Raw genomic sequence first — 11,061 nt, forward strand, 5'->3', positions numbered from 1 at the left:
TGTAGAATAGTATTGAAAGTTGTGGTGGGTGTTTTAACATTTTTGGGAACATTCCCAAAATAATCCATACTATGCCGAGAGATTTTCTAAAATATTCTTCAACTATGAAAAGTCACAAATATTTGGTAATATTCGCAAAAAAATGATGAACATTTTCTGCTAGGAATCTCAATATAATGTCCAGGTTTTCTGGGAATATTACCAATTTGATCTTGAAAAGTTGGTAACATTACCAAAACATTTTGAAAATAATTCCAAACACTTTGTAATATAGTATTGAAGAGTTATGGTGTGGTTTTCAACATTTCTGGTAATATTCAACATTTCTGGTAATATTCCCAAAAGTATCCATAGTATGTTGAGAGGTTTTCTAAAAATTAATAAAAACTAGGGGTTGGAAATAATGTCCAGGTTTTCTGGGAATATTACCAAAGTTAATCTTGAAATTTCTGGTAACATTACCAAAACCTTTCGGGAATATTACCAAACATTTCAAAGTATAGTATTTAAAGTTATAGTGGGGGTTTTAACATTTTTGGGAACATTCCCAAAACTATCGATATTATGCCGAGAGATTTTCAAAAATATTTTTCAACTATGAAAAGTCACAAATATTTGGTAATATTCCCAAAATAAATGATGACCTTTTTCTGCTAGGATTCGGAATAAAATGTCCAGGTTTTCTAGGAATATTACCAATTTGATCGTGATATTTGGTAACATTACCAAAATTATTTGAGAATATTACCAGATGAACTGAAACAGACTAATTCAACAAAAAGCCTTTGAAAACTCCACAAATAGTTTCTGTAGGACCAAACAGTTCATAGTATAGTATTGAAAACTGGGGCTTTTCAACATTTTTGAGAACATTCCCAAAATAATCCATATTATGCCGAGAGATTTTCTATATCATTCTTAAACTAGGAATAGTCACAAATATTTGGTAATATTCCCAAAATGAATTACGAACATTTTCCGTTATCGTTCTCAAATTCATCCTGAATACAATTATATTATCTTGAAATATTTGGTAACATTACCAAAACTTTTTTGGGCATATCAAAAGATGAATTGAAATAAAATAATCCAAAAGAAAAAGCTCCACGTGGGCTGCTGTAGGACATGAATTATTCTGGGAATATTACCAATATTTACATTGCATAGTATTGAAATTAACAGCAGGTTTTTCAGCATGTTTTTAATATTCCCAGAATAATCTATAGTATGACTAAAATTGTTTTAAACATTTCTAAAACATGCAATATTCGCAAATGTTTGGTAATATTTCCAATAAAAATATAAACATTTTATAACAAGAGATGTTTGTCAAACATTAATCCCCACCACCCCCTGAGCGCCATGTTGTCAGGATTATTTCAACAATCGAAATACGCATGGACTGAAATGACAGCTGATTGGTCATGGCCATTGGATGACTTTAAGGCAGTTTAAAGATTATGACCATTCAAAGTGTGAGGATAGTAGACATAGTGTTCAATCGTGTTCAGATGATAACAGATATTTGCAGATAAAATGTGTCCTCTTACAAGGGAATAAGTATATACGACAACATTTTAATGGCGAATATGAGTTATGACCATGACGTTTGACTCTAATAAGTGTTGATTGATAGAACGACATAGATTACATATTCCTGGTTGTTTAAACCTACTAGAATGTTATTTCAGTATTACAGGTATGTCTCTTGCAATTTTACAATTTGACAATAATTATTTTAAATACAAGTGTGGACTTTCGCATATTATGATTTAAAAAAAACACAGAAAAGAACAGAACAGACGTTTTTAAGTCATATACATCAGAACATCGTCTAAACACATACACTTAGGTTTTTGATATCAAATGCTTGTACATGGTTTGTGCTATGGTTAAAGACACAAATATGTTGACGTAAAGGCAGCAGTATCAGAGGATGAACTAAATTAATAATAATAATTATTATTAGGAAAAGCATTACGAATACATACTGATTCTTTAACATAATCGCAGAGCTTAACCAGCTCACATGTATTGACAGAGTTAAATATATTTCTGGGAATATTACCAACTAAATCTTGAAAGGTTTGGTAACATTACCAAAACAATTCGGGGATGTTACCAGATGAAGGGAATACAAATATGATTATTTGACAAACATACAAACAGCCAACAGACAAATAGAACTTAAGATGCAAGATTAGACATGCTGGTTTTACGACTCTTGCTAATTTACTGTCGGAGATACGTGTGACAAAATGTTTTGTGACAGCTGGATGAACCGACGAACAGACAGACAAGTGAAATCTATTTGTCTCTCAGACTGGGGCATTTAAATGAATACCAGTATTGAACATCTTTCGGTTATAACACATATACAGTTTTAAACAATTTATTCACAACGTGAATGACAAACAACTAAGTGTATGTTATGAACTGTACATTTAAAGTATGCTCAAATAAAAAAAAGTCATCGAGAACATGATTAACATAATTGGTGAATGTTCCATCAGTAAACATGGAGCAGGTTCAATACTTTTTATTGTTCTATGTTTCTTTCCATATCATTAAAATAAACCTAAAAAAGTATCTGCTTAAAGTTATCTATTCAAGAAAATAATAATACTTCTATCATTCGTTCTCGCCATTTACAAGACATTTTCTTGATCGGAATACTTTATAGTATATGCTAAACAACCTATAGCAAACATTTAACAGTTGATTTATATTTCCTACAAGGATGTCACTATATCAATCAGCTTATGCTGGACACAAATGTTGTTGTAAGAAGGGGTATTTCATACAAACAAATTATGAAAAAAAAAAAATAAAAAAAAAATATAATAAACACAGAGTAGATGAGCCAAAGCATGATGGCCTTCGAACTGTTATCAAGTGACAATAAAGGGTATAAATGTAATATTTCATGAATAATGAGTTATGTAGGGTAAGAGCTTAGCATACTGGAATGTTTCTCGAGAGAGACCAAGACTAGATTCCCGACTTCGCCATTGACGATTCTCTGTGTTCACAAAATGAAACTTGAATTTGTAACTTACTAAAATAAAATAGGCTTTAAGGCAAAGCAAAAGTAAATAAAAAAAATAACTCAATCATAAAATGTACAAATATTTACAAAATGAAAACACAATGTAAGCTTACTGAAATACAAAAACAAGGTTTAAAAGATATGTACAGGCAAACTGTTATCTGATATTTATGATCATACCAAATATATGAGGTTTTAGATGTCTGAAGCTTGTTTGGAACAATACGAAGCTACGGACTGATTTATAAGTTGAATCTGAATTTCCGATAATTGTATTACGTTGTCTTTCTTACATCCTTCGAATTTTGCAATTAAATATCGACGATTAATTTTCATTTTGTCCAAGGGATTCAAAATCACGCTCTGTTTATTTTTTACGTTGAGAGAACTGTTAGTTTTCCGACTGGCCGACGGGCAAAGGTCATCATGTTTCCCTCCATTTCTCCAATATACACACTCTGGTTTGTATATTCCACAACTGCCACCTGAAGACGAACCAAACATATAAGTATTTCCTAGATTTTATAGATGTGGTGTATTCTTAAAATTACAGTGTATACTACATATTGCCATTATAGCCAAAATCCAATTAATGATCATTTTAAGTTCAGTATATTTGTTATATAATGTCTTATACTTTAATAGACAAATGGCTTTGTTATATAATGTTTCATACTTTAATAGACAAATGGCTTTATATTTCTGTATTTATACTTGAACATACCGTCATATTTTCTGCTATTTCGGCTAAAGTTTCAGTTTCTGCTGTCTGAAAATATATTTTTGAATCCTTCTGTACTAAAATAACGATTGAATTTATGAAAAGCATATAACAAACAGAGGTGGGGAAACCATAATAAGAATATGCTGGACGGAGGCGGGATTCGAATCCGCAACAGCGTGATTTTAAAGTATATGGTCTAACCACAGGACCGGGACTCTAAAGCAATTGCAAAAGTATACTTTGCTCTTAAGTATGTATGAATTTTTTTTGCACTATTTCTTGGGTTGCCAAATTTATGAATATGACTGAGTATTATATTGCATATTGTTATTATTTTGTATACAACATGAATGTGATATGCAATACATACAACATGAATGTGATATGCAATACATGTATGCCACTTGCCAAGTTTTCATTTGAATACTGGTAGGAAAGTTTCAGTTCATTACTAAAATCATTTATTATGCTCAGTTATAATTGTTACATAAAATAAGATTTTGCCAGTTATCTTTGGTAAAGAAATCATGGAAAATAAACATTAATAATTTAGCATGTATAAGTTGTTTTTCTTAAATTCAATTATTATTTTCATACAATCTTTACAACTACTGAACTATAAAACACTTTAACTTAATTTTGCGGTTGGCAATTTCTGTTTTTTAGTTGGAAGTGTTTAGCTAATTCGATTACGTAGCAACGTTATTATTAGTATCCTACATGGCCGAGAGCGTAAGATAGGTTCATTACCAACCTGTGCGTCGGGTGTTTTGTGGAAACAAGGTTTACTCGAGGTTTACTGAGTTTTCACAGAACACCCTGAGCGAGTGTTGGGACGAACCTTTCTTATACGGGCGGCTATGGTATATGCTTTTTCTCCCATCTCAGTTTAATAAAATTAGGTAAAAATGTATTTTTACTGGAACTCTTTATGACAATAAAAAAGTACAGTTGAACACCGTTAATTGAAAATCGTAAGGACCAAAAAAATATTTCGGGATAACGATATTTCGGATTAACAATTTTCATAAAATTGACAGCATTCGCGAATAATAGATGACGTGAAATACTAAGTCGTGAAGATTGCAATTTCGGTTACACGTTACCAATATGATACATTCGGTTTGAGTGATATTTCGTATACAAAAATATTTGTTGATTTATTATGTACTAAATGACAAATAATTCGTTTTTTTACTTCTTTATTAAAACATAAAACGTTTAAAACAAATTGACAGCACATGTATGCATTCGGAACATAGTACGGATTATTCGGTAGCGGGTTAAGTGAGCAATGCGTATTTTCGATTGATATTCATGTTGTGTTAACCAGAAATTATATACACATCACATCACCAAAATGAATTGCTATTTTTTTGACATCGATGATTGTAAAATACACGTGCTCAATTTCATTTTTAACAAGCGCTAATTGTGCTCCATTGTCACCCCAAGCCCATGCCCTAGTGTAATTGAAGTATGGTGTGAAAAACTATGACATGATAAGGTTCGAAATAAGAATTGATAAAAAGGTGTGAAATACCAAATCGGGCCCGTAATTTTTACTTGGGAATAGCGATTCATTCGGACTAGCGATTTCGGATTAAAGATTAAAAATCTAGTTAAACAAAGTAGGAGTAAAATCGGGACCAAAAAAAAAAAAAGCGATCAATTCGGATAAACGGTGTTCGGAATAGCAGTGTTCAACTGTATTTCATACGGGTCTTTGTTTTATCTTTGCCCGAGGGCAAGATACTAATTTCCTGCATGGCCAAATTTTTGGATCTACTTATCTGAGGTAGGAGAAAAGTATGTCTATCAAATATTATCAGTCATATGTAATAAATGAATTCAGCCTAGTTTTAAGTTGTATTTCTTCAGACAAACAAACCTGATCGAATCTGGCATTGTTTGCTTGTGTAACCGTTTCCTGCAAAAGCTGTTTCTTTGCAGCAACCCGAGATTCCTGCAAATGGTATAATACAAATATACAAATTTATTTGGGTCAAGGAAAAAAAAAGAGCTTAAAATTGAAGCTTCTTTTCACTAACAATAGTCACAAAAGACATACTAAGAGTTCTATCTTTGTAATATTTGTCTCATTCTACCATAAATTTATGTCAGTTGTAGTAATATGTTGTTAAAAAAATGGGAACCGAATCTAGAAACGAGATACACAATGGTCTTTATATCAATATTTCAAAGCAAAATATTGTTTACATGATCCTTCTGCATAAATAAACTTTAGGAACATAAAGATGCATTGGTGAATTTGGCTGTTCTTTAATGAAAAACAAGCAGTGCTCCAAAACTCAGTTATTCTTACAAAATTAATATTGAATAAAAGATGTGAATATAAAATCAAACTTTTATTTTCTCGTCAAATGTTGAAATCCATATGGATTTTCACCCATTGCAGGAATTTGAAAATATAATTACAAGGCTCAGACAGCAAGCAGACATAGTTCATCAATATACTTAACATTTCTTTTACATTACAACTAATTTCTTAATCCGGTCAAAGATCTTAAGTGTTAACTTGACCTTCACATTTTGATGTTGTAAATATGGTTGTCATCTAATCACATGTGCTGAAGGTTTGATGGAAAGAAATGAAGATATAATGAAGATTTTTCAGTTAATCTACCAAAGACTGTTTAAAATAGATCGTCAAAATATGAAATTACATAGTTATAGCCATCATAAAGAGTCTGTTATGAACGATGGACAGTCTTATAGGTTGACGGACTGATTATTTTAAAAAAGCTAAAAATGAAGATATCAAAGATCATTAGACTGCAACTGTTATCCTTGTTAATTAAACAATAGCTTCGCTTGTGGGTTCAAAAAAGACAAAAAGGGACAATATTTTACCAAAATGCAAATTAGTAATAAGAACTACATGAGTTATGAATGTTGACCCTTTGGTTTACTATGATTTATAATATACTTGTCAATCATCTTAGCTGTAACTTGTGTGATTACTACACATATATCAACTTTAACACGTTTTCAACGAAAGACAACAACATATCCCCATGAAGCTATGATGTAAGCTCATCTTTCTTAAACAGACGAGCTAAAACAAATACAAGGAATATGGTCATAATAGGTACCCCATTTACTTCTAGGTTGATCAGATGCGGCATTTATGTATGTGGTTAGAGGCTGTGGACTTTGTTATTTAAGTTGAAGCTATAAACATGCACATATACATAATAATCGTGAGAAATAACGAGCTTCATTGGATATAATTGGTTTCCGTGTAAAAAACAGTACCTTTGGTAGGGAAGCCCTTGCCCTTGCTGCTGTCTGTTCTGCCATTTTCACTCTGAACATTAGACTATCATTCTCTGCATACATTCTGTTTTGGTTTGCCTGAAATATATGTTCATGGCCTCAAAATTTGCCATATTTTTCTAAATCGACATAGGAAATATTGAATAAACATTTAAATAGTACAAAACATAATAATCTCTGAAAATGTGTATAGGCGTATATTCACAGAGAATTCATGTTCATTTTATGAATAATATTTATAGATAAGCATGTGTGCTTTCCTTTTTTATGTTCTTTATAAGGTTGTTCATATATAATGAAATACTTGTTACAAAATAGAGGGCCTATGCTTATTTATTTACACTACTTTAAAAGTTGAACACCGACAAGGTCTCTTTACAGAAATGGAAATATTACGATACAATAAAAAGACATGTCAAAAATTAATCAAAATAGTTTAAAACATTTACCATTTTAAGCATTTAAGATTTAACGGCATATTACCTGCATATCTGCAATCTGCCTGTCTTTATTTACCAGTTTTTCTTTCAAATTCTGAATTTCCCCTTGTAACTGAAAAATAAACAATTACAATTAAACCCTTATACTATTAAACAACATAATAATGTATGGAATTTCACATTTATCTCATGTAGTCTTCACGCGTGTGAAAAGAAATTGCTCGTTATATTTGTATTTACAACTTATTGTGTGTGATTTTCCCAGCAAATTAAAAACATTTAAAACATTACTATATTGGCAATCCGGGTACTATACCTCATTTATTTGCCGCGTTTTAGCGATGCACTTCTTTTCGAGGTGATTGATATCGGGATATATGTTGCATCTCGCATCCCTGAAATACAACAAAGTATGGCAACTCGTAGTGATAATCTGGGCAAAGAGATTGTTCACAGGTGTGCCTAAAATATTATCATTCCTTGTAAAACTATTTAACAATCCTCAAACCACGGAAATTAATTTAGTTTTATACATCTAAATACAAAGAAATGGATGTTTGACATGGATTCATAGCAAACGCTACAGACGATCCATTTCAAAATCATGAAATATTTAAATAAATTGAAATAGTGATGACTAAAGAACAACTAGACAAATATAACATTAAAAAACTTCAGAAAAGATACATAGTTGCGCTAATTAAATAAACAGAACAACAACAGGAAGTCCAATTATGTAAAAAAATATTGCCAAAAATGCTGCATTACAAATATACGAATTATTTGGTATTTGCCCGGCTTCCATGTGTCACTTTAAAACGTCGTGATTAGGAAAGTGCAACTGTCACTTTTTTATAAGTATATAAGCCAGAGTCACAAAGCGTAACAGAAATGTAAACCACCTTGTGTCGTAATGCACCTGGGATTTAGGCTTAGGTTACTTTTACTATAAAAATGTTGTACTAATAAATAGTTAGATGACCTGAAGTAAGTTATAAGTTATTAAGAATGGGCGAAGTGAGCATACATTGAACAATTTTACCTTGAAATCTAACCATGTCAAGAACAGGGATCTGCTTTGCCTGAATCCTGGCTTCGTACCGGAAATAAACTGTTCTAACTTGCATTGAATGCTTTCATCATCTTCAAAGGAAACCTGTTTTGTGGAAAATTGTGAAAGATATTTATTTTAAACAAGATAAATATAATCATCACAACTAGTGCTTGTGGAAAGTTTTATATGATATTATTATTATAATTATCATTTTTAAAAAGGCGTTTATAAACTTTGCTAGGAAAATATGCGTAGCAAAACTTAATTGCAAATTGCTCATATCAACTCATATAATACTTGATTAATGTTTAATTATAGCATTGCAATTTGTTGATAGAAAGATGATAATAAAAACTAATGTTGTTTGAAAAGCCAAACATAAATTATATGTTTTAAATTAGTAAAATGTGTAAGGAATGCAAATGTGGAAATTAGCGAAAATTGTTTGACAAAGGTATTTTTTTACACTGTTTCATGAAGGCAGAAACTGTTTTAAAACTGTGCATCCGCTTTTACAAAGGGTTAAAGGCGGCAATAACACGATAAGAATCATATCGTTTTTACAAATAAACAAAAATATAGTAGTATTTACCTTAATGCAACCAATGCTGCCACAATGAACATGCTTGATTACTCTTCCATTGAATTTTTGTTCTTTAGTTTGGAAGATATGACCATCAATACTCCACTTCATTGAAAATTCCATTTTACATGCATGCGCTTGCTCAGTGAACTTAGGACTGGAGAGGGCAGTGCGTATGCAAAATAAGACTTTCCCCTGCTAGCCACTGACACTGACGCGATGCAAGTTTGTTCAGCATAATGATGTATAACTAATTCTGTTGATCAGTTTGATAAGCATGGCATTGAGGTAATTTAAGATCTAGCACTCTGGTGGCTGGATAGTTAATGCCAAAATTTAATTGCCATCTACGTCCCAGGGGCTTTGTGTCAAAGCCAACTGATTATGATGCATTAAGTGCCTCGTTTAAGAAATGTTTTACCAATTTATATCATGGTGTAGTTAACTTGTGTGAAATATAAAGAATTCTTTAAGGGTAACGATGTCTGTTTAACCGTAAACCATTTAAACTTTCTGATATGATGACGTCTTCGAAAAGGTGTATTTGTGTATAACTCATGAGAGTTGAGCTAATCGTGTTTAAATTAAATAAATCAAAATAATCATCAATATTCCAAGTAAAACATATTTTTATCAATTTCATTAAAATTAAATATTGATGCAAATATACTTCAAAATACTTAAATAGCGTTCGTATTCTCTCTCATTATTCGTAATCAAATAATATATGAAGTTTTATTGAGTCGCTCAAAATTTTGTAATTTCACTCACACAAAAATCGAAATGGACAGATTGCCGGGGAGACGGCTATTATTATCTAACCAGTTTTCTGTTTTCAGTAATATGTGCTTGTACTTTGTTGCCGGCAAGTCAACCAGAACTGGACTTTACAAAGAGACGCATTTTTCAATCCTCAGACTGTAACTGAGTAGCATTTATCTGATGGAACGAAGTGAATGATTAAATAATTTAGGTATTTATTATAGGTGTTATTGAGATGGGCAATTCAGTTAGCAAGTCATCCATCCTCCATAAATCCCCCAACTTTGGTCAATCCTGCAGTAAGAACAAACAGCGGTCTGCATAGGACTGTAGTAATTATTTCAACTATCATAACTTTACTGCTATATACCAGCATGGATAATCAAATCAGCCAGCCACTAGTTTACCAGCGTAATAAACTATGATAGAGCAGGTTTGGTGGGAACTGACCCCTACTAACAAATTTTAGACTCTTTCTTGGAAATTGATAACTGTAGTATAAAAGGATGGTTTCTTTTAATGCATGCTAATTTTCTTTCATTATTTTATCTGCTGTTATCACCGCGTTTTCATCATCGTACTGTTGTGTTTTCATCATCGTACTGTCTTGTTTTTATCATCGTACTTTCGTGTAATCATCATTACACTATAGTGTTTTCATCATCGTACTATCGCGTTTTTATTGAAGTACAATTGTATTTCCATCATCGCACTGTCACGAAGTCATCATCGTATTGTCGTGTTATAATCATCGTTCTATTGTCTTCCGGTGCGCATGAGCATAGAAGATTTCCCCTCCAAGTGCTAACATGTTGGTTTCAGGGGTGCGTGTCTTTGAAATATATCTTCAACCGAAGATCATCATCATCATCATCATCATCATCATCATCATCATCATCATCATCATCATCAGCATCATCATCATCATCATCATCATCATCATCATCATCATCATCATCATGTTGAACATTTGCACTTACTTTACATAGCATTCAATGTATCCAAAATAATAGTTCAGTTATCATAGATTTGATGTTCAATAATCATTATATTTACACCAAGTTTGCTACGGAGGGTCGGTTTCCCGGAAAAAACTTTTATAAAAGGTTCTGCTTGTGGAATATTATTTCAGATGTTTTTGTTCTAAAA

General features: G+C 31.8%; 1 long non-coding RNA gene across 1 annotated transcript; it reads right to left on the bottom strand.

The window, feature by feature from the left end:
• Positions 1 to 7,564: 7,564 nt before the first annotated feature.
• Positions 7,565 to 8,746, bottom strand: LOC128230112 (uncharacterized). Its single transcript, XR_008260176.1, has 3 exons — positions 8,556 to 8,746; positions 7,830 to 7,908; positions 7,565 to 7,625 (listed from the first exon to the last, which is right to left on the bottom strand). It is a non-coding gene; the product is annotated as an uncharacterized LOC128230112 (long non-coding RNA).
• Positions 8,747 to 11,061: the final 2,315 nt, after the last annotated feature.

The sequence above is a fragment of the Mya arenaria genome, chromosome 4 (assembly GCF_026914265.1).
Source record: "Mya arenaria isolate MELC-2E11 chromosome 4, ASM2691426v1".
Lineage (NCBI taxonomy): Eukaryota > Metazoa > Mollusca > Bivalvia > Myida > Myidae > Mya > Mya arenaria.